This window comes from Moschus berezovskii, chromosome 14, assembly GCF_049115385.1.
Source record: "Moschus berezovskii isolate FMDL1 chromosome 14, NW_MosBer_1.0, whole genome shotgun sequence".
Classification (NCBI taxonomy): domain Eukaryota; kingdom Metazoa; phylum Chordata; class Mammalia; order Artiodactyla; family Moschidae; genus Moschus; species Moschus berezovskii.
The window spans coordinates 86863770-86881221 of NC_142473.1; the positions used below are offsets into that span (position 1 = coordinate 86863770).

At 42.5% G+C, this 17452-nt stretch overlaps 1 pseudogene; it reads right to left on the reverse strand.

Annotated features, from left to right (window-relative positions):
• Positions 1-1832: 1832 nt before the first annotated feature.
• Positions 1833-3056, reverse strand: LOC129553735 (olfactory receptor 5B2-like; annotated as a pseudogene).
• Positions 3057-17452: the final 14396 nt, after the last annotated feature.

A 17452-nucleotide genomic window follows, 5' to 3' on the forward strand; every position in this document is an offset into this window, starting at 1 on the left:
GATTCTAGGTTCACTATTTGGGACTGACTGTCTTTTCCAGCAGTAAGGTAAGACTGTATGTTCCATATAAATTTTTAGTGAGTGTAATTCATGCAAAAATCTGTGGAGAAACTTTAGCTACTATGAACTATTTGAGCACAGAAATAGATGTTTTGACAATTTTCTTTCCTAAAACAGTAAGTTGAAACTGGAGTTTAAATGTCAAAACTTCCATCAATAAGAAATTTAGTGACGCAAGGAATATCATCGTAGTGCCTTCCTAAAAAAATAATAGCAAAAAAAATGTAAGTGATGCTGTAAGTCTTACTTCATTTTATTCACGATTTCTTGTCCTTTTATTGGAAGCTAAAAAGAAACTTAAATAAAAAGCATTAACACACCAGGACAGAGTGAAATAATTCTTCTTTAGACCACGGAAGGGTTATGATTGAATCAGCAAGATCAATATTCCGTTGTAATCTTTCCCCAGTAACCTCACCCTCTTCATTATCACTAGCACATTTATAAATGCCAATAGAGAGGGGGCTAAAAAATAAGGCTTTTGATTTGATCACAGCTGCGTTTAAATTTTGAATCTTTAATTTTCCTCATAGTAACTATGTAATTGTAGAGCTTAATGTAATTCTCACAGCCTCAGTTCTCTTAATCGTAAAATAGGAATAATAATACCTACCTTACAACATGACTGAGGATTAAATGAAAAGAGATATGTATTTGTATATATACATATAAACACAAGAACAAATAAATTAAATATATATCTGACAATTAGAAGTACAATGGTAGAAAAGAATAATAGATGGCCTGCTAAGTGACTAAATTCAAGTAAGAAATATTTAAGGCACTTCCTACACAGGAACATATTCATATAAAAATTTCAAACATGGGGCTCACCACCAAACCAGACCTGTAGGCAGGCTGAAGACTGCCAACAAACTAGGAAATTTTCAACCCTTGACCTCTGTGGTTCAACTATGAAAAGATAGTATTAAGAGAAAGGACGAATTTCTAAAAAGAGGTTCTGGGGATTCCCTGGCAGTCCAGTGGTTAGGACTCCAGGCTGTCACTGCCGAGGGCCTGGGTTAATCCCTGGTTGGAGAACTAAGATCCCACAAGTCACATGGGCTGACCAAAATTAGAAAGAGACCCTTTCAACCCAAGCTAAAACATAGATTTTAAAGGAGGAACCTGAGCAAAAGAATCACTCGCATGAAATGACCAGAAGAGCCACTCTGTACAGCTGTAGAGGGAATGCCTGGGAAACCCTGGAGGACACAGGAAGATGTCAGTGGACCAAAGGTGAGAGGAAGGCCACAGGACTACAGAACTCATCCACACTTGAACCTTGCACTTCACTACCCACATTTCTCAAACAATCATGGAGGTTATCAATTCATTTTAATACTAATAGTATCTGATGTGATCAGACTGTACTTAATACCCAGCATTTTACTCATTGTTTTTAATATGTTTTATCTCCTTTAATTGTCATAATAATACCTTGAGTTAAGTCTCATTAAGCAGGGACTTCCCTGGTGGCTCAGATGGTAAAGAATCTGCCTGCAATACAGGAGACCGAGTTTGATCCCTGGGTCAGGAAGATCCCCTGAAGGAGGGCATGGCAACCCACTCCAGTATTCTTGCCTGGAGAATCCCATGGACAGAGGAGCCTGGCAGGATACAGTCCTTGCGATCACAAAGAGTCGGACACGTCTGAACAATGAACACTTTCAGATTTCACTACTACTTTAAGCCACCAAGTTTCTTGGTAGTATTACAAAACAATAGATGGCTGATTAGCAATACATGTTGTATAATCTCTTTAATTAAATCTATGTACTGAACAGAAGCTTCATCTTCTCAATGGCTCTCCTGAAAGCATTACTAACCTCTTTATTTCTTAGACTATATACGAGAGGGTTCAACATGGGGATGATTATCGTATAGAACACTGAGGCCACCAGGTCAGTGTCCATAGAATGACTAGAATTTGGCTGTAAGTACACGAAGATCACAGTTCCATTGAAGACGGTGGCGGCACTGAGGTGAGAAGAACAGATGGAAAGGCTTTCTTCCGTCCCTCCGCGGAGTGCATTCTCGGGATGGCAAAGCATATGAACAGCTGCTGCTGCTGCTAAGTCACTTCAGTCGTGTCCAACTCTGTGTGACCCCATAGACGGCAGCCCACCAGGCTCCCCCGTCCCTGGGATTCTCCAGGCAAGAACACTGGAGTGGGTTGCCATTTCCTTCTCCAATGTGGGAAAGTGAAAAGTGAAGTCACTCAGTCGTGTCCAACTCTTAGCGACCCCACGGACTGCAGCCTACCAGGCTCCTCCATCCATGGGATTTTCTAGGCAATAGTACTGGAGTGGCTTGCCATTGCCTTCTCTGTATGAACAGCTAGGAGCTCATAATTATCATCAGGGCAAAAAAGCCATTGAAAGCTGCTGAAATAAAGAGCACCATCTCATTTCCGTCGATATCAGAGCAGGAAAGAGCCAGGGTTGGAGGAATATCACAGAAGAAATGATGGACCACAGGGGAATGGCAGAAGCAGAGGCAGAAAGTGAATCCAGTGTGGATGGCAGACTCAGCAAAGCCCCAGACACAGCAGGCCATGACCATCTGAGTACACACTCTGGGGGTCACAGTGCTGGCATAACATAGAGGCTTCCACACGGCGGCATGCCGATCACAGGCCGTGACCACTCGGATCAAACAGTCTGCACTGGCAAAGGCCACAGAGAAGAACATCTGAGCGACACATCCCCCGTAGGAGATGACCTTACCTCCTGTGAGAAGCCCAGCCATCACCCTGGGAGTCACAGCTGAGGAGTAAACCAAATCCCCCGGAGAGGTGTTACCGAGGAGAAAACACATGGGGGTGTGGAGACAAGAGGCCAACAGAATCAACGTGGTCATCCCAAGATCTCCAGTGAGAGGGGTGACATACAAGACGCGAATATTATAAACAGGGGGACTTGCACCCCTGGGGCATCTGTCAGTCCCAAAAGCCTAAACTCATTCACCTCAGTGCTGTTCTTCATGACAGACATTTTGAAACAATGTTTCACCTGTCAGAACAAGGGAAGCAAAATGGATGTATTATAGACGCATGGAAAATGACTCGTTGCACATTCTGTCACCTGAATGACACAAGCAAGCCTTCATAACATCCAACCATCTCATCCTCTGTCATCCCCTTCTCCTCCTGCCTTCAATCTTTCCCAGCATCAGGGTCTTTTCCAGTGAGTCAGCTCTTCGCATCAGGTGGCCAAAGTATTGGAGTTTCAACTTCAACATCAGTCCTTTCAATGAATATTCAGGACTGATTTCTTTTAGGATGGGCTGGTTGGATCTCCTTGCAGTCCAAGGGACTCTCAAGAGTCTTCTCCAACACCACAGTTCAAAAGCATCAATTCTTCGGCACTCAGCTTTCTTTATAGTCCAACTCTCACATCCATACATGACCACTGGAAAAACCAAAGCTTTGACTAGACGGACTTTTGTTGGCAAAGTAATGTCTCTGTGTTTTAATATGCTGTCTAGGTTGGTCATAGCTTTTCTTCCAAGGAGCAAGCGTCTTTTAATTTCATGGCTGAAGTTACCATCTGCAGTGATTTTGAAGCCCAATAAAAGAAAGTCTGTCACTGTTTCCATTGCTTCCCCATCTATTTGCCATGAAGCGATGGGACTGGATGCCATGATCTTAGTTTTCTGAATGTTGAGCTTTAAGCCAACTTTTTCACTCTCCTCTTTCTCTTTCATCAAGAGGCTCTTTAGTTTTTTGCTTTTGGCCATAAGGGTGGTGTCATCTACATATCTGAGGTTATTGATATTTCTCCCGGCAATCTTGATTCCAGCTTGTGCTTCATCCAGTGTTCCTCATGATGTACTCTGCATATAAGTTAAATAAGTGGGGTGACAATATACAGCCTTGATGTACTCCTTTTCCTATTTAGAATCAGTCTGTTGTTCTATGTCCAGTTCTAACAATATTGCATAGGATCCTGGAATGTTAGGTCCATGAATCAAGGCAAATTGGAAGTGGAGATGACAAGATGTAGCATCGACATTTTAGGAATCAGTGAACTAAAATGGACTGGAATGGGTGAATTTAACTCAGATGACCATTATATCTATCAATATAAGGTTCCCAATAACCCTGAGACTGGCAGCTTCTCACCTCCATCTTGCCATTTCTAAAAGCACTCAGCTATTCCAAGCAACCACTTAATTATGTACAAAATATCTATTGATTGGGCTTCCCTGATGGCTCAGCAGGTAAAGAATCTGCCTGCAGTGAAGAAGATGCAGGTTCAAGCCCTGGGAAGGAAAGATAACTTGGAGGAGGAAATGGCAACCCCCTGTAGCATTTTTGCCTGGAGAATCCCATGAACAGGGGAGCCTGACGGGCTACAGTCCATGGGGCCACAAAGAGTCGGACTTAACTGAGCACATACATCCTACTACTATCTATTGCTTATTTTTCTATGGGTTGAAGGTTGTGCTTCCTCTGCAGATTATTTTTTCTGAAGACTTTTTTTGACCTGGACAAGTTTTGAAATCTTTATTGAATTTGTTACAATATTGCTTCTGTTTTAGGGATAGGTTATTTTGGCCCCGAGGCATGTGGGGTCTTAGCTCCCTGACCAGGGACTAAACCCACACCCCCTGCACTGGAAGGCAACGTCTGAGCCCCTGGACTGCCAGGGAAGTCCCTACTGATACTTTTATCACTGTCATTCCTAAGCAAGACCTCACTCCTATTCACTGAGCATTTACCATATGCCAGGTAGTCTGAGAAGAATAAACAATATTTCATTTGATCTTCTCAGCTCTCTTGTTAGATTATCACCTGAGAAAAAAGTGATGCATCACTATCTTTCTGGAGGTGAGCAGTGTGAAGAATGTGATTATCATGCAAGCAACTGTGATCTATCTGAGGTCTAAGAAATGGAGAGTCAGTTGCAAGTTATATGCAGATGTTCGACTGTGCTGAGGGTCACTGCCCCTAAAACTCTTGTTGTTCAAGAGTCAGTCTTACTTAGTGAAATATGTTTAAATTACAAGAAGAATACAGGATGGTTCATCCTGATGGCTGTCAGAGATGGGGAAGTGGAGGGTGGGTGAAATGGGTGAAAGAGTCAAATGATACAAACTTTCAGTTACAAAATAAATCACGGGAATATAATGTACATTATAGTTAATATTACACTGCATATTTTAAAAAATTGTATCTGTGTATGGTGACAGATGTTATCAAGACTTGTTCTGCTGTCATTTTACTAAAGATACAAACATCCAATCACGATGCTGTGCACCTGAAGCTGATAAACGGAAGATAGAAAAGCGCAGGAAGCAAAGGTACATTTCAGATGAAAATAAGCAAGGGCTCCACGGGAGTGTTATTGCTACTGTACGCGTCATAGGTGGGTACATGTGCTGAGCGACGATGTAAATCGTATTTTTTCCCTGTAGATTTCTTATTCAAGAAGCCTAAAGCTTTTGATCCCAGGCTTCTGAAAATCCTGTGCAGAGCTGGGCTGAGACTACTCTAGTAACTCAGGACCGTGTGTCTCATGACGTGCTCAGTGTGTGCAGAGTTACAGAGACTACTCTACTCAGGACCGTGTGTCTCATGACGTGCTCAGTGGAGCTCACTTAGTGATCTGTTCATTCGTTCGGCTGAGACTACTCTACTCAGGACCGTGTGTCTCATGACGTGCTCAGTGTGTGCAGAGTTGGGCTGAGACTACTCTAGTAACTCAGGACCGTGTCTCATGACGTTCTCAGTGTGTGCAGAGTTACAGAGACTACTCTTCTCAGGACCGTGTGTCTCATGACGTGTTCAGTGTGTGCAGAGTTACAGAGACTACTCTAGTAACTCAGGACCGTGTGTCTCATGATGTGCTCAGTGTGTGCAGAGTTACAGAGACTACTCTAGTAACTCAGCACCGTGTGTCTCATGACGTGCTCAGTGTGTGCAGAGTTACAGAGACTACTCTAGTAACTCAGGACCGTGTGTCTCATGACGTGCTCAGTGTGTGCAGAGTTGGGCTGAGACTACTCTAGTAACTCAGGACCGTGTGTCTCATGACGTGCTCAGTGGAGCTCACTTAGTGATCTGTTCATTCGTTTGGCTGAGACTACTCTACTCAGGACCGTGTCTCATGACGTGCTCAGTGTGTGCAGAGTTGGGCTGAGACTACTCTAGTAACTCAGGACCGTGTCTCATGACGTGCTCAGTGGAGCTCACTACTCTACTCAGGACCGTGTGTCTCATGACGTGCTCAGTGTGTGCAGAGTTACAGAGACTACTCTAGTAACTCAGGACCATGTCTCATGACGTGCTCAGTGTGTGCAGAGTTACAGAGACTACTCTACTCAGGACCGTGTGTCTCATGACGTGCTCAGTGGAGCTCACTTAGTGTCTGTTCATTCGTTCGTTTCATTTGTTCACTCAGCGCCTCAGTAAACGTTTCCTGAGCGCCCACCACTTCCTGAGTGCTGCCCTAAACACAGGGATTGTGCTCAGAAAAATATCTTCTATTACTTGAGAAAAATCATTTCTTAGTTAATGAAGGTTGTTGAGACGTCGGGACTCTAGCTTGGAAACATGAGAGCATTAAAACTCAGGATTTTAAACTCCAAAGAAATTCACGGGGACACACTGCCTTTGTAACTTTACACAGCACATCTTGTAACACCACAGTCTAAACTAGGCCATAGAACTGATCTAGAAATTTACCTGACTTTTCAAGGAAAGTGGCACAACTTCCCTTGTGAGCTTCAAATTGCTAGTCCTACTCAAAGATAAAGGATCCTATTGAAGCTTTTTCTTCATGTCTCATCACAAAGATTGAAGTTCTCCAGAGGCAGGGAGATATAAGGAAAATGTAATTTTTAAGTGAGGATGATAAAATACTTTCAAATGTGTCACACAGGGATGTTGCTATGAGGACAAATAGGAGAACATCCTTGCATGCACTCTATAAAGGGCTGAGCAATGTCAGGAAAGGATTATCATACTCACCGTGGACATTTTAGCTTGGGGTTTTATCCCTGATCATTGTTACAGGCTCAGAGTAATATGCCTTGGAAATAAGTCCACTTAGTAAAATGAACAAACTATTACCTTAAGATTAATAGAAGAATGCCAAAGGGCCTTTGACAAACAGACTGGTCCATCTAAAATGATGTCAGAGTCATTTGGGATGTTACAGGCCAGTGAATGGAAACCAGATGGATTTATGTGTCCTTGAAGTTATCAGGGGATCAGGTACCCAGGAGGGAAGCCACTGTCTCTCATTCCACCTGGAGAAGAAGCAATTAAACTGTCCGTAGAGACCTACCTTAGTTTGTGAAGGCACAGCACAATATATCTACATCACTTGGGTTTATTTCTTTTGATAGTGCAGACATCTTTAGAAGAGATTTGTCACTGACTTTCCTGATAGACAGAATCTTGAGAGGAGTAATGAAAACTATGCTAGGACGTTAGTTCTGTTATCTCACAGCAATATGACTTCCTAAATTAAATTCACAAAACGGTTACAGGCTACATAACCCTTCTGCACATAAGTTCCCTCATTCATAAAAAGGAGATGATAGTGCCCACTTCTTATGGAAGTTCTGAGGAACGTATTAGTTAATGCTGATGAAGTTCTTCAAACAGCCTGATACGTGGTAAACTCACCAAATACTATAAAAAACAAAGTCTTAATTTTCTTTGTAAAAGAGCCTCTATTTCTGAATGTGTGATTTTCTCTAAAATAAATCATTTATCCCTTATGGTGGTGTGTTCAGCATTAAGTCAGGTCTGACTCTGTGATCCCATTGACTGCAGCACGCCAGGCTTCCCTGTCCCTCATTATGTCTCAGAGTTTGCTCAAGTTCATGTCCGTTGAGTCGCTGATGCTATCTAACCGTTTCATCCTCTGCTGCCCTCTTCTTTTGGCTTCCATCTTTCCCAGCATCAGGAACTTTTCCAACGAGATGGCTCTTCACATCAGGTGGCCAAAGTACTTGGAGTTTCAGCTTTGGCATCAGTCCTTCCAATGAATATTCAGGGTTGATTTCCTTCGGGATTGACTGGTTTGATCTCCTTGCAGTCCAAGGAGACTTAAAAGTCACCGTGAGTTAATTTCAAAGACCCTAACATATAGTTGTGGGATTGGGGATGCCTGTGAATAATTAACAAACCAAGAAATAAGCCAGAGAAACATGACCCTGAAACATGGAACATGTTCAAACATGAACTTTATTAAGGTGTCAAAAATTGCAAAGCAAGGATTCATCGGTTGCATATTTGATTTTTTTCTCCCAGTTATAGACAAAGCTAAACAATTCTGGGACTCAACCAAAACAAAAATTCAGACATATAGCTATGTGGAAACTGTAAATGACCACTAGGAGCTGACATATGACATTTTTCTGGAAGTTCTTCACCTTAACTTGTCCTATTTTTGATAATTCCCCAGTATGCGAAACTCAGTGGAAGGCTATACAATACCATGTTCAATGGTCTCCCTAGAGAACCTCTAGAGAGTGGCATGATTGCAAACCCTGGTTCTGTCCAAACTGCCCTGGACCTCAGGCAAGTTATTTAGTGTCTCTAAGCAAGGAGATCCAACAAGTCCATTCTGAAGGAGATCAGTCCTGGGTGTTCTTTCGAAGGACTGATTTTGAAGTTGAAACTCCAATACTTTGGCCCCCTGATGCGAAGAGCTGACTCATTTGAAAAGACCCTGATGCTGGGAAAGATTGAGGGCAGGAGGAGAAGGGAATGACAGAGGATGAGATGGTTGGATGGCATCACCGACTCGATGGACATGGGTTTGGGAGGACTCAGGGAGTTGGTGATGGACAGAGAGGCCTGGTGTGCTGTGGTTCATGGGGTCACAAAGTTCATGGGGACACAACTGAGTGACTAAAGTGAACTGAACTGAAGCCTCCATTTCCTCATAAGTAAAATGGGAGTAATAGTATTCATCGGAGAAGGCAATGACACCCCACTCTAGTACTCTTGCCTGGAAAATCCCATGGACAGAGGAGCCTGATAGGCTGCAGTCCATGGGGTTGCTAGGAGTCAGACATGACTGCGCAACTTCACTTTCATGCATTGGAGAAGGAAATGGCAACCCACTCCAGTGTTCTTGCCTGGAGAATCCCAGGGACAGGGGAGCCTGGTGGGCTGCCATCTATGGGGTCACCCAGAGTCGGACACGACTGAAGCGACTTAGCAGCAACAGCAGCAGTATCTATTCATGGAGTTGTGAGGATTAAATAAGTTACATGTAAAGCACTGAGAACAGCATCAATGTTCTAAGAAACGATATAAATGAGAGCTATTATTATTGTCATTATACTTACCATGCTCACTGCTCAGCCAGCAACAGAAGTACTTATCTCAGTCAAGGGGCTGCTACAGATAACACACCTAAGTTGGGACAGTCGGAACTTGTTGATGTCGGGTGCTGCGGCATGTGACATTAGCAAAGGGCCTTCAGCTGTGATCAAGACGGCCCAAGGTAGAAGCGGTGGACATGCAGAGGAATTGTCTTAACAAAACGGTCTCGGGGGTTCTATCTTGCCTGTGTCTCCTGCCTTCTGGTTTCCTTTGTTTAACACTGATTTCCTGAGCTTAATTAGCCATCATTCTTCTTGGTTTTGTGAGCACTTCATTATTCTTCCAGTAAACTCCTTTCTGTTAAGTTGGCCAGAGTTGATTTCTGCTCCGTACATCCACGATCCTGTCTCACCAACCGTGTCTACCCAAAAGGTGGGGACAGGGATGCAGGAGAAAACCTATCAGAAAAGGCAGACTGCTGCCACCGCTGTCGCTCAGTTTCCTAAGCTGACCTTTCTCACACTGTAACTCCCACAGGGGTCATGACTAGGCTTCTCGACACAACATGCCAAACACGGAGAATTTTGTGGATTTTATGTCTTAAATACAGGAGGAAAAGACATGCTTCTTTGTCTCTACTTGCTCGCATTATCTCGGCCTTTTCACACGTTACCCTTGGTGTTGGATCAACTGTGTCCCAGCAAAAGCATTCCAACTCAGCTGGGGAAAAAATAAAAGCTATGAAGGACAAGCACTTTGCGATCTATCCTCAGGTTTCCTAATTCAACAATATTTAAATACAAGTTTATAATAAGTCTTTAAATTGCAAGTGACCAAAAACAAACAAGTATAAAAAGTACCCTAATGCTAACACCAGAAAAATATATTCAAATTAAAGAAAGTTACAGACCAATATTTCTCATGAACATAAATACAGAAGTCCTCAACGAAATAATACCAAACCAAATCCAGCAAAGTATAAAAATAATTATACACCACAACTAAATGAGATTTATTCCGTGTATGCCAGGCTGATGCATCATTTAAATATCAGTCATTGTAATCTGGAATATTAATATGTTAATAAAGAAAAAACATGATCATATCAATTGCTGCAGAAAAAATTATCTGATAAAAATTCAGTTTCATGATAAAAACCCTTAGGAAACCAGGAATAGAGAGGAGAAGTCACACATAAATAGGGAAGGCTGAAAGAACCAGCAGGATGAAGGTATTATTTAGCTTAATGGAGACATAGATGGATTGATATAGAAAGAAACACACCTTTGGATGTATATATTTGCTATTGTTATTAAGTCTCTATGTCAAGTCTGACTCTTTTGTGACTCCATGGACTGGAGTCCACCAGGCTCCTTCTGTCCATGGACTGTCCCAGGCAAGAATACTGGAGTGGGTTGCCATTTCTTTTCCAGGGGATCTTCTTGACGCAGGGATCAAACCTTCACTCCTGCATTGAGGTGGATTCTTTACCACTGAGCCACCGAGGGAGTCCAAATACTTTTGTTGGTATACATATATATTTCCTAGTTTTGTCTTCTGAGAGCGCCTGGAAGTGGCACCCCAGTAACAATGAGCCTTCCTGGCTCCTGGATCCTATTTTCTAAATGTCTTCCTCTAATAGATTGAAGCAGAGCTCTTTGAAGAAATAATTTATTAATTCAGGGACTGAGCAGGTTAAATGCAAGGTGACCCTGAGTGTCTTATAACTCTCAAATATAAATAAGTGTTCAAATATAAAAAGATAGGGGACATGTCAAAGGAAACAGGAAAAAAAATTAAAGAGTTTCCAATGACCAAACTTGGAACAATTTAAGCAAAATAAATAACTCAATATAACATTGGATTAAAATACAAAGTGCACAGTGAGTATGTGTTCCTATGGTTCAGTTCAGTTCAGTTCGGTTCAGTCACTCAGTCGTGTCTGACTCTCCGCGACCCCATGAATCACAGCACACCAGGCCTCCCTGTCCATCATCAAATCCCGGAGTTCACTCAAACTCATGTCCACAGAGTCTGTGATGCCATCCAGCCATCTCATTCTCCGTCGTCCCCTTCTCCTCCCGCCCCCAATCCCTCCCAGCATCAGAGTCTTTTCCAGTGAGTCAACTCGTCGCATGAGGTGGCCAAAGTATTGGAGTTTCAGCTTTAGCATCAGTCCTTCCAATGAACACCCAGGATTGATCTCCTTTAGAATGGACTGGTTGGATCTCCTTGCAGTCCAAGGGACTCTCAAGAGTCTTCTCCAACACCACAGTTCAAAAGCATCAATTCTTCGGCAATCAGCTTTCCTCACAGTCCAACTCTCACATCCATACATGACCACGGGAAAAACCATAGCCTTGACTAGACAGACCTTGGTTGGCAAAGTAATGTCTCTGCTTTTTAATACACTATCAAGGTTGGTCATAACTTTCCTTCCAAGGAGTAAGCGTCTTTTAATTTCATGGCTACAATCAGCATCTGTAGTGATTTTGGAGCCCAAAAAAATAAAGTCTGACACTGTTTCCACTGTTTTTCCATCTATTTCCCATGAAGTGATGGGACCAGAGGCCATGATCTTTGTTTTCTGAATGTTGAGCTTCAAGCCAACCTTTTCACTCTCCTCTTTCACTTTCATCAAGAGGCTTTTGAGTTCCTCTTCACCTTCTGCCATAAGGGTAGTGTCATCTGCATATCTGAGGTTATTGATATTTCTCCCGGCAATCTTGATTCCAGCTCGTGCTTCTTCCAGCCCAGCGTTCCTCAAGATGTACTCTGCATATAAGTTAAATAAGCAAGGTGACAATATACAACCTTGACATACTCCTTTTCCTATTTGGAACCAGTCTGTTGTTCCATGTCCAGTTCTGACTGTTGCTTCCTGACCTGCATATAGGTTTCTCAAGAGGCAGGTCAGGTGGTCTGGTATTCCCATCTCTTTCAGAATGTTCCACAGTTTATTGTGATCCACACAGTCAAAAGCTTTGGCATAGTCAATGAAGCAGAAATAGATGTTTTTCTGGAACTCTCTTGCTTTCTCCATGATCCAGCGGATGTTGGCAATTTGATCTCTGGTGCCTCTGCCTTTTCTAAAACCTGCTTGAACATCTGGGAGTTCACAGTTCACATATTGCTGAAGCCTGGCTTGGAGAATTTTGAGCATGACTTTACTAGCGTGTGAGATGTGTGCAATTGTGCGGTAGTTTGAGCATTCTTTGGCATTGGCTTTCTTTGGGACTGGAATGAAAACTGACCTTTTCCAGTCCTGTGGCCACTGCTGAGTTTTCCAAATTTGCTGGCATATTGAGTGCAGCACTTTCACAGCATCATCTTTCAAGATTTGAAATAGCTCAACTGGAATTCCATCACCTCCATTAGCTTTGTTAGTAGTGATGCTTTCTAAGGGCCACTTGACTTCACATTCCAAGATGTCTTTCTCTAGGTCAGTGATCACATTATCGTGACTGTCCTGGTCGTGAAGATCTTTTTTGTACAGTTCTTCTGTGTATTCTTGCCACCTCTTCTTAATATCTTCTGCTTCTGTTAGGTCCATACCATTTCTGTCCTTTATCGAGCCCATCTTTGCATGAAATGTTCCCTTGGAATCTCTAATTTTCTTGAAGAGATCTCTCGTTTTTCCTATTCTGTTGTTTTCCTCTATTTCTTTGCATTGATCACTGAGGAAGGCTTTCTTATCTCTCCTTGCTATTCTTTGGAACTCTGCATTCAGATGCTTATATCTCTCCTTTTCTCCTTTGCTTTTCGCTTCTCTTCTTTTCACACCTATTTGTAAGGCTTCCTCAGAGAGCCATTTTGCTTTTTTGCATTTCTTTTCCATGGGTTACATAAACAAATAATTGAATAAATAAATAAGTGGTGGAGAAGAGATCATTTTTTCCCTTCACAAACATTCTAAATAATTTATTGGTATATTCTCCACTGCAGGAGGTCAACCTTAGTGCTCTATAGCCTGGAGGATCAACTAGACTTAGTGAGTTGCTTACAAAAAAAATAGAAAAGAGAGAAATTTTCTTTACACTGGACAACATAGAAAAGCTGTCTTGGGCCAGTGACTGAAGTTAATATCACAGTGTCAAGTCATGTTGTTTACATGTACCCCCTTAAGATGATTTTCATCTTATTCTTCACATAATCCCCCAAACCTCGTCTCAAAATGATCAAAAAATTCCGACAAATACAAGTTAGGAGACTTTACAAAACAGCTGATGCATGTTCCCCAAAGCTTTAGGGTTGTGGAAAATGAGGGCAGACTGAGAAACTGTCCTAGCCGAGAAGAAATGGGGGGCCATGAGATGTGGACTCGCGTTCCTGAGCTGTCTCCTGGAAGAGAAAAAAGTTTGGTAGGAAAAAAGTTGCAAAATCCAAGTAAAATCTAAAGTTTAGATAATAGTAATGCCAATGTTGATGCTCAAGTTTGACAAAGGTACCTGGTGGCTCAGCTGGTAAAGAATCCGCCTACAATGCGGGAGACCTGGGTTCGATCCCTGGGTTGGGAGGATCCCCTGGAGAAGGGAAAGGCTACCCCCTCTATTATTCTGACCCGGAGAATTCCATGGACTGTATACTCCATGGGAACACAGAGAGTCGGACACGACTGAGAGACTTCCCTTTCACACATGGCAAAGACAGTCACAGTAGGGGAAACTGGGTCGAGACACATGGGAATTGTCAGTAATACCTCTGTAAGCTGTTTTTAAAATTTTAGAATACTCCAAAATTTTTAAAATATTTAAAATAATAATAACAAAATGATTCTAGCAGAAGAAACATTCTTCATCCCACAGACTTTAGAGCTAGAGGGAATGTCACTAGTATCCCATCAACATGCACTAGTGAGATAAGCTTATGCTTGTCCCACTAGAATCAGCTTGACTGCCTTAAGGCATTAAAGCACAGTCTTATAAGTCCTGAGATGCTGAATGCCTCTAATTGCATAGAGACAGAGAAGACAAAGGAACAAATAGCATTGTGTAGTTTTATTACAGACCACTGGAAGGTAAAAGTCAAGTGATAATTAAATTTCATACTAGTTTACTGAATATAGTTAATATTTACATTCAATATGGATATTTACAGTTATTAGACTTAATTATACAGACTTTACTTTTGTGGGCTCCAAAATCACTGCAGATGCTGATTGCAGCCATGAAATTAAAAGATGCTTACTCCTTGGAAGGAAAGTTATGACCAACCTAGAGAGCATATTAAAAAGCAGAGACATTACTTTGCCAACCAAGGTCCGTCTAGTCAGTTCAGTTCAGTTCAGTTCAGTCGCTCAGTCGTGTCCGACTCTCCGCAACCCCATGAATCACAGCACGCCAGGCCTCCCTGACCATCACCAACTCCTGGAGTACACTCAAACTCATGTCCACAGAGTCAGTGATGCCATCCAGCCATCTCATTCTCTGTCGTCCCCGTCTCCTCCCACCCCCAATTGCTCCCAGCATCAGAGTCTTTTCCAGTGAGTCAACTTGTCGTATGAGGTGGCCAAAGTATTGGAGCTTCAGCTTTAGCATAAGTCCTTCCAATGAACACCCAGGATTGATCTCCTTTAGAATGGACTGGTTGGATCTCCTTGTAGTCCAAGGGACTCTCAAGAGTCTTCTCTAGCACCACAGTTCAAAAGCATCAATTCTTTGGCAATCAGCTTTCTTCACAGTCCAACTCTCACATCCATACATGACCACGGGAAAAACCATTGCCTTGACTAGACGGACCTTGGTTGGCAAAGCAATGTCTCTGCTTTTTAATACACTATCAAGGTTGGTCATAACTTTCCTTCCAAGGAGTAAGCGTCTTTTAATTTCATGGCTGCAATCAGCATCTGCAGTGATTTTGGAGGCCAAAAAAAGTCTGACACTGTTTCCACTGTTTTTCCATCTATTTCCCATGAAGTGATGGGACCAGAGGCCATGATCTTTGTTTTCTGAATGTTGAGCTTCAAGCCAACCTTTTCACTCTCCTCTTTCACTTTCATCAAGAGGCTTTTGAGTTCCTCTTCACTTTCTGCCATAAGGGTAATGTCATCTGCATATCTGAGGTTATTGATATTTCTCCCAGCAATCTTGATTCCAGCTTGTGCTTCTTCTAGCCCAGCGTTCCTCTGATGTACTCTGCATATAAGTTAAATAAGCAAGGTGACAATATACAACCTTGACGTACACCTTTTCCTATTTGGAACCAGTCTGTTGTTCCATGTCCAGTTCTAACTGTTGCTTCCTGACCTGCATACAGGTTTCTCAAGAGGCAGGTCAGGTGGTCTGGGATTCCCATCTCTTTCAGAATGTTCCACAGTTTATTGTGATCGACACAGTCAAAGGCTTTGGCATAGTCAGTGAAGCAGAAATAGATGTTTTTCTGAAACTCTCTTGCTTTCTCCATGATCCAGCGGATGTTGGCAATCTGATCTCTGGCTCCCTCTAGTCAAGGCTATGGTTTTTCCCGTGGTCAAGTATGGATGTGAGAGTTGAACTGTGAAGAAAGCTGATCGCCGAAGAATTGATGCTTTTGAACTGTGGTGTTGGAGAAGACTCTTGAGAGTCCCTTGGACTGCAAGGAGATACAACCAGTCCATTCTAAAGGAGATCAATCCTGGGTGTTCATTGGAAGGACTGATGCTAAAGCTGAAACTCCAATACTTTGGCCACCTCATGCGACGAGTTGACTCACTGGAAAAGACTCTGATGCTGGGAGGGATTGGGGGCGGGAGGAGAAGGGGACAACAGAATGAGATGGCTGGATGGCATCACCGACTCAATGGACATGAGTTTGAGTGAACTCCGGGAATTGGTGATGGACAGGGAGGCCTGGCGTGCTGTGATTCATGGGGTTGCGGAGAGTCGGACACGACTGAGCGACTGAACTGAACTGAACTGATACATTCAGCATATGAAGTAATTTTCAAAATTGAATCAAATATTAAAGACTTATAATAGTTTCTTATCTTCGTGTCTTTTATGACTTACTATATAGAATCTGTTTGATGTTACTCGCCACTTAATGAGACATAATTCCTAAGGAAAAATTGTAAGATGGTTTCAGATGATCCATTGGATGCTGTGGATTCCAAAAGTTCATTGTGTAACTGAAAGTGGGTTCTGACTGCTCACCACTCAAAAGTCATTAAAGGCAAGGTAGGTGGAAAGGAAAATTTGCTTCATTTTTGGATGGTGGCCATTGGCAGGAAGAGCAGACTCCTGTCCAAAGGTTAGCTTTGTCCCCAACCCCAACAGTCAGAGGGCAAGAGCTTTTATAGGCTGAGAGACTGAGCTACATGTAGACACAGCACAGTCAGCTCTGGCAGCCGTCTTGAAATTGGCCATCCGTGGTCTGACCAGTGTCCTCTTGATTGTTTTAATGACAGTTAATCTTCAGTTCCAGGGTCATTTTGTTCCCATATTTTTTAGGCCACTTCTTGGAACGTGGTGGCTCAGATGGTAAAGTGTCTGCCTGCAACGTGGGAGATCAACCCCTGGATGGGGAAGATCCCCTGGAGAAGGCAATGGCACCCCACTCCAGTACTATTGCCTGGAAAATCCCATGGACGGAGGAACCTGGTGGTCTGCAGTCCACGGGGCCTCACAGAGTCGGACACGACTGAGCGACTTCAGTTTCACTTTCACATCATGACTACAGTCTGGTCATCATGTATCATCACGTCTCCAGACGGTGGGGGTTTCAGTGTCTACGGCCCAGAGTATTATCTACAGCCCTTGAGAAGGGGCTAAAGGGCCTAGACTGCTTAATTACTAAACCATTATTATCTGGTCTCCCTCGACTATTCTCCTTTGCTTCTGCATCTTCTCACTTCTCTGGTCAAACTTAAAAGTTTAACCCCCACCAGTTTTCTTCTACTCTGGTCATTTTCTCTTTGAAAATTATCATGAGAACATGCTATTTCTCCAAAATGTCTGAGTCAAGATGGAAATATTATTATAATCCATTAAATGTTATGCTTATGTAGCTTTCCATAAAATGTGCCAATAAAATGACACCTTCATTGGAAAAATGGCAAAACTTTTCTTCTACATTGGACAATTTTTCAGTTAAATAAATAAAAGTTCAACATAACTTTATATT